The sequence below is a fragment of the Paralichthys olivaceus genome, chromosome 23 (genome assembly GCF_024713975.1).
Source record: "Paralichthys olivaceus isolate ysfri-2021 chromosome 23, ASM2471397v2, whole genome shotgun sequence".
Classification (NCBI taxonomy): Eukaryota; Metazoa; Chordata; class Actinopteri; order Pleuronectiformes; family Paralichthyidae; genus Paralichthys; species Paralichthys olivaceus.
The window spans coordinates 11,523,078-11,533,188 of NC_091115.1; the positions used below are offsets into that span (position 1 = coordinate 11,523,078).

The 10,111-nt window shown below is 41.5% G+C and overlaps 1 long non-coding RNA gene across 2 annotated transcripts in view; it reads right to left on the reverse strand.

Annotated features, from left to right (window-relative positions):
• The window catches only part of LOC109632670 (uncharacterized), a 30,895-nt gene extending 21,493 nt beyond the window's left edge, over nucleotides 1-9,402 (reverse strand). The window contains exons 1-2 of one of the 2 annotated variants that reach the window (XR_011240213.1): nucleotides 9,275-9,402; nucleotides 7,395-7,487 (exon numbers count right to left, since the gene is read on the reverse strand). This is a non-coding gene — a long non-coding RNA (uncharacterized lncRNA). Of the gene's footprint in view, nucleotides 1-7,394; nucleotides 7,488-8,962; nucleotides 9,146-9,274 lie in introns of those variants that run through there. The other variant, XR_002202940.2, reaches the window with a different exon arrangement.
• Between the last annotated feature and the right edge of the window lie 709 nt (nucleotides 9,403-10,111).

Here is a 10,111-nt window from a genome sequence, read left to right on the forward strand (position 1 = left end):
GTAACATGCTGCTGACCTGTTGATCTGATCCAGTGCAGCCACTGAATAATCCACGTGGAGGAAGTGGAGCCTGTGAATGTCTCGCTTGTCGTTCAGTCATGTGAGTCATCAGTTTACGGAAGGTCGTTAGCTCGCATTGAACCGATGAACTCAACGGACACATTCTCTTCTTTTGACAGTGTCCAGATTCAAGTTCATCACCAGGACCGAGCTGATTGGAGAAGGCTCAGTCTGACTTAGTGAAGGGCGTGGGGAACCAACAGGTCCAGAAAAATACATTTGAAATTAAATTGGGGTTGTGTTTGTGTTTGGTCAAATAGGGGAAAACATGCGGCTGGAGTTTAGTTAGGACACAAAAAGAAGAGAATACTTGTTGGGTTCAGAGCCCAAGAGAAAGGTTAGTTTGAGAAAGCCACGATTAATGCAATGGAAAACATAACCTGGCTTAAGAACTGTTTAAGTGTGAATAAATTCAAGATGTATTTATTATGAGAAAGTGAGAGCTAGATAAAAAGAGGAATTATATAATGGGAGCGGAGAACTTTATATTTGTCTTGCATTAGCTTCGTCTAACTTCCGCCGATTGTTGAGTAAAGCTGCTCAGTGAAAAGATGATTTATACGACTGATCCAAGTCAAAACCCAGAAGAAGCCCAAAGAGATTGTGAAATAATCTCCCTGTCAGCAGCGAGCAAACATCGCTGACCGTAAATGGCTTAAATCAATTCCAGACTGATGCACGTGGGATGTGTGTGTTAAAATGTTGTTGTTTGCCCTGCATGCACGTTTCTGCACCGCAGATGGGGCAAAGGCAACAGGGAGGAGTTTACCACCCGCTCACCTGTAAAGGAACCTGAGCAGCGGCATTAAAGCTGCGCTCGCTGACTGATACTGTGCTCGGTCACAGAGACAGAGAGCGAGGGAGTCTCCATGGTTACTACGGCTGCTGTCATCTTCAATCCGGTGACCTTTTACACACTGCGGATCAATAATAGCGAGGTATAGTCTCCTAGGTAAACAAGGGAACAGTGAGACGGCTGACAGGAGTAATTGCTGACATTTTTCAGGCAAATTTCTCAGGCAGTCAGCGAAGCTCTCGGCTGCAGGATGCAGCGTCGATTTGTGTAAGAAGCACAAAGTAAATCTCTTTATTCTCTCTATCTCCTCCGAAATCTGACAGCAGCCCAGTCAGTAAACTCCTTACTGGTGGTGCAGCTTTACAAAAGTGCGATAAAGTCACAAAACTGCTCACTTCTGACGCACCATCTCAGACTTAGCCCAGATTTAACTGTATTTTTCAAGAAACTAAGCGCACAGCGTCAGCTAAGGCAACAAATCCATAGTCAAATGAAAGGGAGATTATAAATGTAGCCATTATATCCCTCTTTATTACACCAAGCGACTTCAGATGGAGCCGACGCTTATTAAAACTCCTCTCACGGCCTGTCTCGGAGCGAGCAGGCGAACCCTTGGCAGAAGAGTCGGGGTTGCCGTGGTGAGGCGGCGTTTGAAGTTGTGAACTCCTAATTTGTTTTCCGTCCTAGGCTGCCATGCCAAGCTTTTTCAAGATGCCTTTTTCAGCCTGCTCATGGATGAGGTTGATTCTGCGCAGATGCTCGGTGAAAGTATAAGCAGAGGGATGTGGAAGGTGAGAACGGACAGAAGGTGCTGGAAGATGACGACAGAGAAGACTGTGTTCATTTTGAAAGACACACTTTAGGCTATTTCACCTTCCTAATTTAAGATTCCACATCTTTCATATCAGCTCATGCCACATATTAATTTCGTAAGATGGTTTTGGAAGTCAAATATCAAAGTCTTCATACTTCCTTACTTACTTAGTTCCTTAGTTACTTACTGTTAACTTCAAAAGACAATGCTTCAACATCCGAATACAAAATACTGCCCCTGTGTGGAAGACAATGTAGAAAAAAGGAATATGCAGGTTTTTGTTATTTTTATTTTAATTTTTTCTAAAATGAATTGGCAGAACATTTTCCTGCTTGTGTGAGAATAATGAAATGACAGCGTAGCCCCACAGGCTAAATGAAAATTCTAGGTTTAGTCCAATGGTGCAGGGTTTGTTGGTTGGTTATTATAATTTAAATGTAAATTGATTCAGAGCTGCAGAGGAATTACAATTTTTATTCCAATGCACAGAAACACAAGTGTCAGCAATGTTTAGTTCACACACACACAGAGACACAAAAACACGATTGATGCTCTCCTGTGTTTTCATTCAGGACCTGTGTCCAGTCCGCAGCTGCTCTCTGACAGCATCAAACCTTCAGCAAACACTCGGCTAATACTCGTACAAGACACCAGGATTTTTCTTCATCCTGACATTTCCACTCCTGTCAAACAGTATATTAATGTCAATCTCTATTATAAATGACTCCAAAATTAGGTGCTGGCATAACTATCGCCATGGAAACTGGTATTATACCTATTTGAGCTGCCTTTATATTCCTTTTTCTCTCCCTGTCCATATGTTTCTTTTTCTTTGCCAATTTGCCTCACACAGTAAACTGTGCAAATGGACACATTAAACCACAGCCATGAGCGCAGCATGAGTCCCGGCGGCCGGCAGCATAAATGCAACAGAAAGAAAAGCAAACGGGAGCATGAAGAGCAGGTTTATTTTAGAAAGCGGGGGGGCTCAAGGCTAGAACAGAGTTTAATGCCTAATTTCAATTTCAGAGGTGAGACAGGGACTCGGCAATGGGGCCGGAAAACCACGAGAGGCAAAAGCGGCTCGGAGGGTCAAGCTACTGTTATGTTCGACTCCTAAGCCCCTTCTCGGGGGGGGGGGGGGCTGCAGTCGCTCTGAAACTCGGCCAGAGAAACACTCACACAATTAGCGCCGGCCTCTGGAGAAAGGTCAAGTGAGTGAGGGAATGCTTTAATGAAAATATCTCAAACTAAAGTAAATGTCACACTTCTTAACCTTATATTCTGCAGCAGGACAATAACACGAAAACCCTTGTAGGTACTTAAATTGATTGTTTCAGCTTCAGTTACCTTTAAATGCTCCAGCAGCTTATTTCCTCAATCATTATGAGCAACAGACTCTGACATACACCAACACTTTTCTGCCAAAGTGAGACAGTTATTATTTTCTATGAGAGTACGTGATTTTTTTTCTCTTTCTTTCGATGAGGTCTCTCGAGAAAATAGGAGAAGTTAAAGGTAACTGTGACCTTGACCGTTGTGGGGGCTGAGGGCGATATTCAGGAGCGCTACGAGATAATTTCTTGAAATTTTACTTTCTATTTGGACTCAGAGATGAAGTGATGATGGGGGTCAAAGGTCACTGTGACCTGACAGAAACTTGTTTTTGGTCGTGTTCTAATTATCACTACATTTCAGACAAATGTCAAATACTTGGCACTAACCTGAGGAACAAAACGTAATCTTATATCAGCTCTATTTTTGAGAGTCACAGGGTAATTGTACATTGGGTGAGATAATATACAGAAAGTATTCTCTGAGAAATCAACAAAAAAGTTGCAAGATCTCACAATATTAACGAAAGAAAAAAAAACAAGACCTTAGATCAGCTGCAGGATCCAGATCTGCTTCCTGACCCATACTGCATCCGACACGACAAACAAACAAACAGTTTTCTAAAGCATCATATTCTGACATATTGCATAAGGAGGATGTATACTCGGAATTTATTCATTATTAATCTGTGTAAATTGGTCATTTCTATCTGACTACATATAACTACATAATCCAAGTCTCAATTTTCCAGTTCTTCCAATAACATCAACACCATGTGAAAGCAAACGTCCATTACCGTTTCCTCGGATACAAATCTTGCCTGAATCAGCAAACACCCTTTCATGATCAGTCAAACAGGCGGTTGGCTGTTTCATCTGCTTGATTTAATTCAAGCTCAGCATGTTCTCTGCTATGCTGTGTGAAGTGAAGTATGCCGAGCTCATGTTTTTTTTGTGGTGGTGCGTGAGCGCCATATCAACATGTCTCCAACACATGATCACTGGACGAAGAGTATGATCCAACAAACACTCATGGTTTGACCTCTGGAGGATCTGGAATCAGTTCATTTAGGAATTAAAAAACCCAGCAGTGCTTTGGTCAATAACTTGAGTAAAGGTTACTCAGTATGTTTGTTTGGTTACATTAAGTACCAACAAGTCTAAGTGTCACATGGTAAAAACGCAGCTCTAACGTCGTCTCTTAAAAAAATCTTCAGTCTGATCTGAACCAGGCACAATGTAGTTCAGGATCGAGGCCACAAACCACTCGACCACCGTGACAAGTTCATTACTCCTAATGTTTGTCACTTTACTGAACTGACTTGTCTCAACACATAACTTTGATTGTGTGCGTTAAATGCAAACACAATTTGCAAGGATCCAGGCAACGGAGCTTTCAAACACTTTGCTTAACATTGCAAGATGCCAATGATTAGCAACACACACACACACACACACACACACACACACACACACACAAACATTAGTCACATTCTATTGCGTGTGAAGGCCTGCATGTACATGAGCACATGTATATTTGTGTGTTGGTCTTTAATGTTACATTTTCCAGTGTGATCTGTTCACAGGTTCACAGAGAACAAACTGTGAAATCTCGTTTGTTATCCTTCGCTCTCTCGCTCTCCAACACCTCCTCCTCCCTGAGTCCTCGCATTATCTTCTTTTCTGATCCGTCCTCCCCTCACCTCCTTCCTACCTCCTCCCTACGTCTTACTGTTCCCACTCTCACTTCATCCGTCCCTCTCTCCTCCTCAGTCTGAAACCAAACAGGCAGCGTCTCGGCAGGAGGCTTGAAATCTGCCCAGCTTCCTCCCACGATCTCCTCCCCTGATCCCGACTTCTTCTCCCTCTCGCCATCCACAATTTACACCATCACACTGAAACGTTAACTCGTGACGCGAATCCACCGACAGCATTGATGGGACCCCCCACCAAGAACAGAGGAGTACCCGCACATGACTTGATAAATACTGTATCTGTAGTTGGATGTACTCTCTCTAGAACAGACTGAGTCCTGCTAACAAGTCGTGTTTGTGTGTTCAACCATATGTCCTCATTTGTACTGATTCATATGACCAAAGTTTCCTTGTTCATTTCATCACAAGCAAACTTTCTCACAGCATCACATTTATTTTAGGAACCGGGGGGGGGGTTACATGCTGGGATGATAGACTATTTCGGTAAAACTAGATTTGTGCTGGAGGTGGAGATGCTCCATGGTAACTGCAGGTTACATTCTTGAGAAGAAATCCTGTCATGTCATCAGAGGAAATAGCAAACAAAAAGATTTTGACAATACGCTGTGATGATTGCCTCAATCAGATGTAAAGTGGAGGGGGATTTATTTTGGAAGGACTCCAGAGCATAGAGCTGAAATAATACAGAGCTGTTTATCATAGCACCGAAAAAAGTAGACGCAAGTAAAATGTTGTCATGAAACAGCAACAGCTAAAGTCAAACCAGAAACCACAAGTCCTCCCACTACAAAACCTTGTCCCTCCCCTACAGATGTTCAATATTCACATGTAGAATCTATTCATAGAGATGCTCTTTGGTTTTTTTTTGTCCTTGTGACACCAAAACATCACTACTTATCATTTTTAACTTTACCTCATTCCATTTTCAAATAAAGGAACACAACTTTCCTCTGAGCACTAGACATATAAATTATTTTAGTTTTAATTAATGCACCAATGTCAAGTTCATTTTGGAATAAAACTCTTTATTTGTGATTTCTTAACTAAAGAAATGTCTCATGTTTCACTAGATCTTCATCTTAATCTGGGGTCGTGACTCATAACAGGCAGCTTTACAAAACTTTAATTGTTTTTAATAATAAAGATTGATGGATTAAAGGTGCGTTGCAAATATAATCATTAAAGTTAAACTTGACTGTCTGTGGTTCTTTGATTCATTCACCACTAAAAACATTTTGACGCAGACATTTCAACTTGTCATTGTGAAGCACAAGTGTCACTGAAACAAGAGCAGTGGCTCTGTTCTACTGAGTCACAGGAAGCCATGATTGTCTAACATGGAGTCATGCATGATACCAGGGGCCTGAATCTGATGCAGCTGAGCAGAATTCTGTCAGTAGATTTCTTTTCCTTCTGTGACGTGAAAGATCTTTTTATCTCCATGAGCTGTACGTTGACGGTGAGCCAATCACGCCCCCCCACCCCTACCTCCGCCATATGCCGCGGGGTTTTCCTCTCTGCCAAGTTCAATCCTGCACTGTAAAAAACTGATGTGACTTGGACTTGAAAAGATAAATAATTAGCATTTAATGTTGAATCTTGATCAGTGATTCATTAAAAAGACAAGCAGGGCTGCTGACATGGAGCACAGGAACACTCACTTCACTGACGCTCTTCACCACCACCGCCACTGTGGGGCGGCTGTGGCTCAGGGGTTAGAGCGGTCATCCTCTAACCAGAAGGTCGACGGTTTGATCTCAGTCTTCCCTAGTCCGCATGCTGAAGTGTCCTTGGGCAAGATACTGAACCCCAAAGAGAAAGTGCTGCACAGAGATGCACTGCATGTGTGAGGAAACAGTTTAATATTATTTTCTATTAGCAAGTTTTGCCAACTATCATCATAAGCTATGATTATTGTCCCAGACAGAAACTCTGCAGCTAACGTTGCTTCACAATTTTTTCTCTTCATATGTTTCAGGGAACTCATTCATGTAAAATCCACTCCTACATCCTTTCCCTTGCTTTAGTAACAGTGGTTGCCATGGACACACAGAGCCATGACGACTAGGTAAAAAAGCAAAAGCCAGAGTAAAAGTATATGTTTCCAAAGTAAAAGTATATGTTGCCAAAGTAAAAGTGTATGTTCCTGAGTGGCAGCAGTAGCGAAGACTCGTCTGAAACTTTAAAATGTCTTTACCTGCTGATGACAGAATAAAAACACACTGAAAAGAAGTGTGACTTTACAAAAAGCTACCATGGAGTCAAAGAGCAGCACTCTTATGATACAAGTAAAACACAAAAAATAGAATTTCATGTACAGCAAGCTACAGCAGCCAAGTGCTGACCAGGAATGACCTAGCAGACTTTCTATAACTGCCCCCAACTCTCTTTGTATTCTGAGCCAGAGCCTGGAATCCATCCTCCCACATAAATCAATGGACGTCTTTCACTTTTTATTTCAGTAGACGTGCAAAATTGTATTTCGCCGTCCAGCCAAAAACCTGCGAGCGCACCTCTCCTGCCTGATACTCTGACACTGATGTGGCCTGTGAGATGAATTCCTCGATTGGTAAATTTAAAGTCTGGTCTCACGCCGCGTCCGTCTTTTGTTTTCAAGCTTGGGGGAGTTGTGCTTCATCCTGTTTTGCATTTGTCCGTCCCAACCCTGTACTTACCCTCTCCCTCCTGCTGAAGCCTGACATGGAGGAAAACTGTGGATTAACCAGCAGGTCTCATCAGAGCCAGACACCCACACCGTCAGACGTCTCCTGACACAGAAAGGAAAAAAGAAAAGGATTTCATTAGTGCACTATGCATTTAATAATAAAGTATAGATTAAAGGAGATGAACATGGGTTTATACAGATGACAGGTTTATGATTGAATTCTTGTCATAAATAATCTTATATCTTTCACTGTTTGTGTAATGTGTTATTTTTTGTGTCATGTTTAATATTCTTATGCTCAGGATCTGTATATAAAGATGGATGACACGACAACTCCCTCAAAGTGAAGCCAAAGCATCACCATCGCCCCCCTGGTGGCTGTCTGCAGTTAAATTAAATATGAACATTTGCTATAATGTTAATACTGTTTTTAATGTGTATGTTAAAAAAACTGGAGGATTAAATCTAATACGAGAATAAAAAAGCCACACTGAACTAAGTAGCTTCTGCCTACATTAAAAAATCATCATAATAACCCCAGAAAAGATAAATGTTTGCAATCTGAAATTAAGAAATGGAATATTTGCTTTTCTTGTATTTCGGTTCAAATGTACTACATTTTCTTTCTCAGTAAAATATTATTACTTGGAGGTTTGACTTCATTTAGCAGCATGAAAGGTATAAAATTAAGAAACCATTTAAAAAGATAATATGTTCATAACGATCAGTAGTTACAGTACAGTTAGAGATCTGGATGCAGGAAAAGGAACATCAATGATGAATTAAGGAACATCTGGGAACAAGATGTCTGAGGGTATGATGTCATTCATTTCAAACATGCATGTGTCTTCCAGCTCTGCTTCAACAAAGATAATGTAGCACTAGCTTCCATTTTTAATCAGATAACACAAGCGGGGCAGTGTTTCTAAATCAAGGATGAATTATTTTGACCATCTCACACTAAGGCTGACTCTGCAGTGAAGTCTACCGATGTTGTCAGGTATGTCATTAGAGGAGGAGGCGGCAGTAACCTGTTGGAAATAGACTTATTCATCTTCTGTTTTAAATTGTCCGAGGAGATGTGATGAGGAGGTAAAACAAGTTGTGACATCTCAGCTCTGCAGCAACTTTCATTTATTTCTGCTGGAACTTCTTCTATTTTGATTCCTTTTTGTTTTTGCTGTTGAATAAACCTGTAACTGTTCAGTTCTTACAGAATTCAAACATCTCCTGCTGGTGTGAACCGAGCTGAGCAGTGTGACGCAGCTGCTTGGCCATACCCAAAAAATTCTTTACCCAGAATTCATTACACATCAGCCCAACTCAAGACCGTCAAGAACTAGACAGTAACAGATGAATTAAGACATTAATGGTATCTGAAATCTGACCATTACTGTAAATCCATAGTTTAAGGTATTGATGAATCTCACTTATGCTAATTGTTGGCATTTAAAATCAATATAAACTACTACCTACCTTGAATACCCAATATCACTAATATTAAAGGCCATGTATAACTAAGCCTCTGAGAGCAACAGTAATGATCAACATTTAGAAATCCACGAGCACAGCTTTCACCTTTGCCAAGAAAAGTTGAAGATAAAGATGGACGACGCTTCTCCACTTCCTCCCACTATCAACAAAAAATCCTGGATACAAACGCTGCCATCTCGCAGATTGGGAGTCTGTGCAGTGGTGATTGGGGGATGAAGCCATGATAACGAGGTCCCACCCACACATGTGCCCGACTAATCACAAATCAGTCTCAGCTGTCAATCATCACGTTTCACCCTGTTTTATAGCATCAAATCACAAATTTAAAAAACCCCACAAACATGAAGAAATCTTTATCTCCATCTTTATCTACAAATAAACATCTTCATGACGTACCTGAGTGTTTTTTTCTTGACTTGCCGTCATCCTAACTGCAACAAAAGAAAGAAAAAAAATCACAGTTAGAGTGGATGCGATAATATGGTTGCCACGGCAGCTGCAGTGAAAAGAGCACAACCACTAAGAGAGTGTCTCAACTCCTATAAGGTGTAAGTGATGCTCCATGGCAACAGGTACATAACACGCGGTGCTTATACACGTGTTTGTTATATGATGTGAGGGCATGTCCAGCGATCATGTGTTTCTGCATGTGCCTATGGACCGACTGTTCTTTGATTCCTTCGGTCTCTATTATCGAATTTCCTTCTTACAGGCTAATCTGACGTAACTTTATCAGCTGCCGCCCATTGATCTCCACCGCCAGCCAAGCGGGAGCGGGACGTGACCTCGAACTCCATGTGGGTTTCACTTGGTAGTTGTGAATCCAGCAGAGAAAAGCTTCAGGACAAAGGAAAAACAAAAACACATTAGTCCTCTGTAATTAGCCATCCCTAACAGTATTCAAGCACAAGCTTTTATGCCTCAGAAACCAATTAATTCACTCTATAAAGCTCTCATGCCATTTCAGTCACGAAACGGCATACATCATTATTGAAACATTAAAGTACACGTTGGAATAAGTGCTCCTTTGTCACAGCTAATTAGGCTCGACAACACGTGCACAGTCGGCCGCTAACTTCAGCAGCTGCTTGTTGATTGTTGGACGCTGTACCTGGGAAACAACACAGAATGAATGTGGGAGCATGAAGGTGTTTCAGGGACTTGTGGTGGATTTCTGATGTGTGTTCAGGTAAAGAGGAGACTGACTGTGAAGGGCAAAAAGTGGCTGATGCA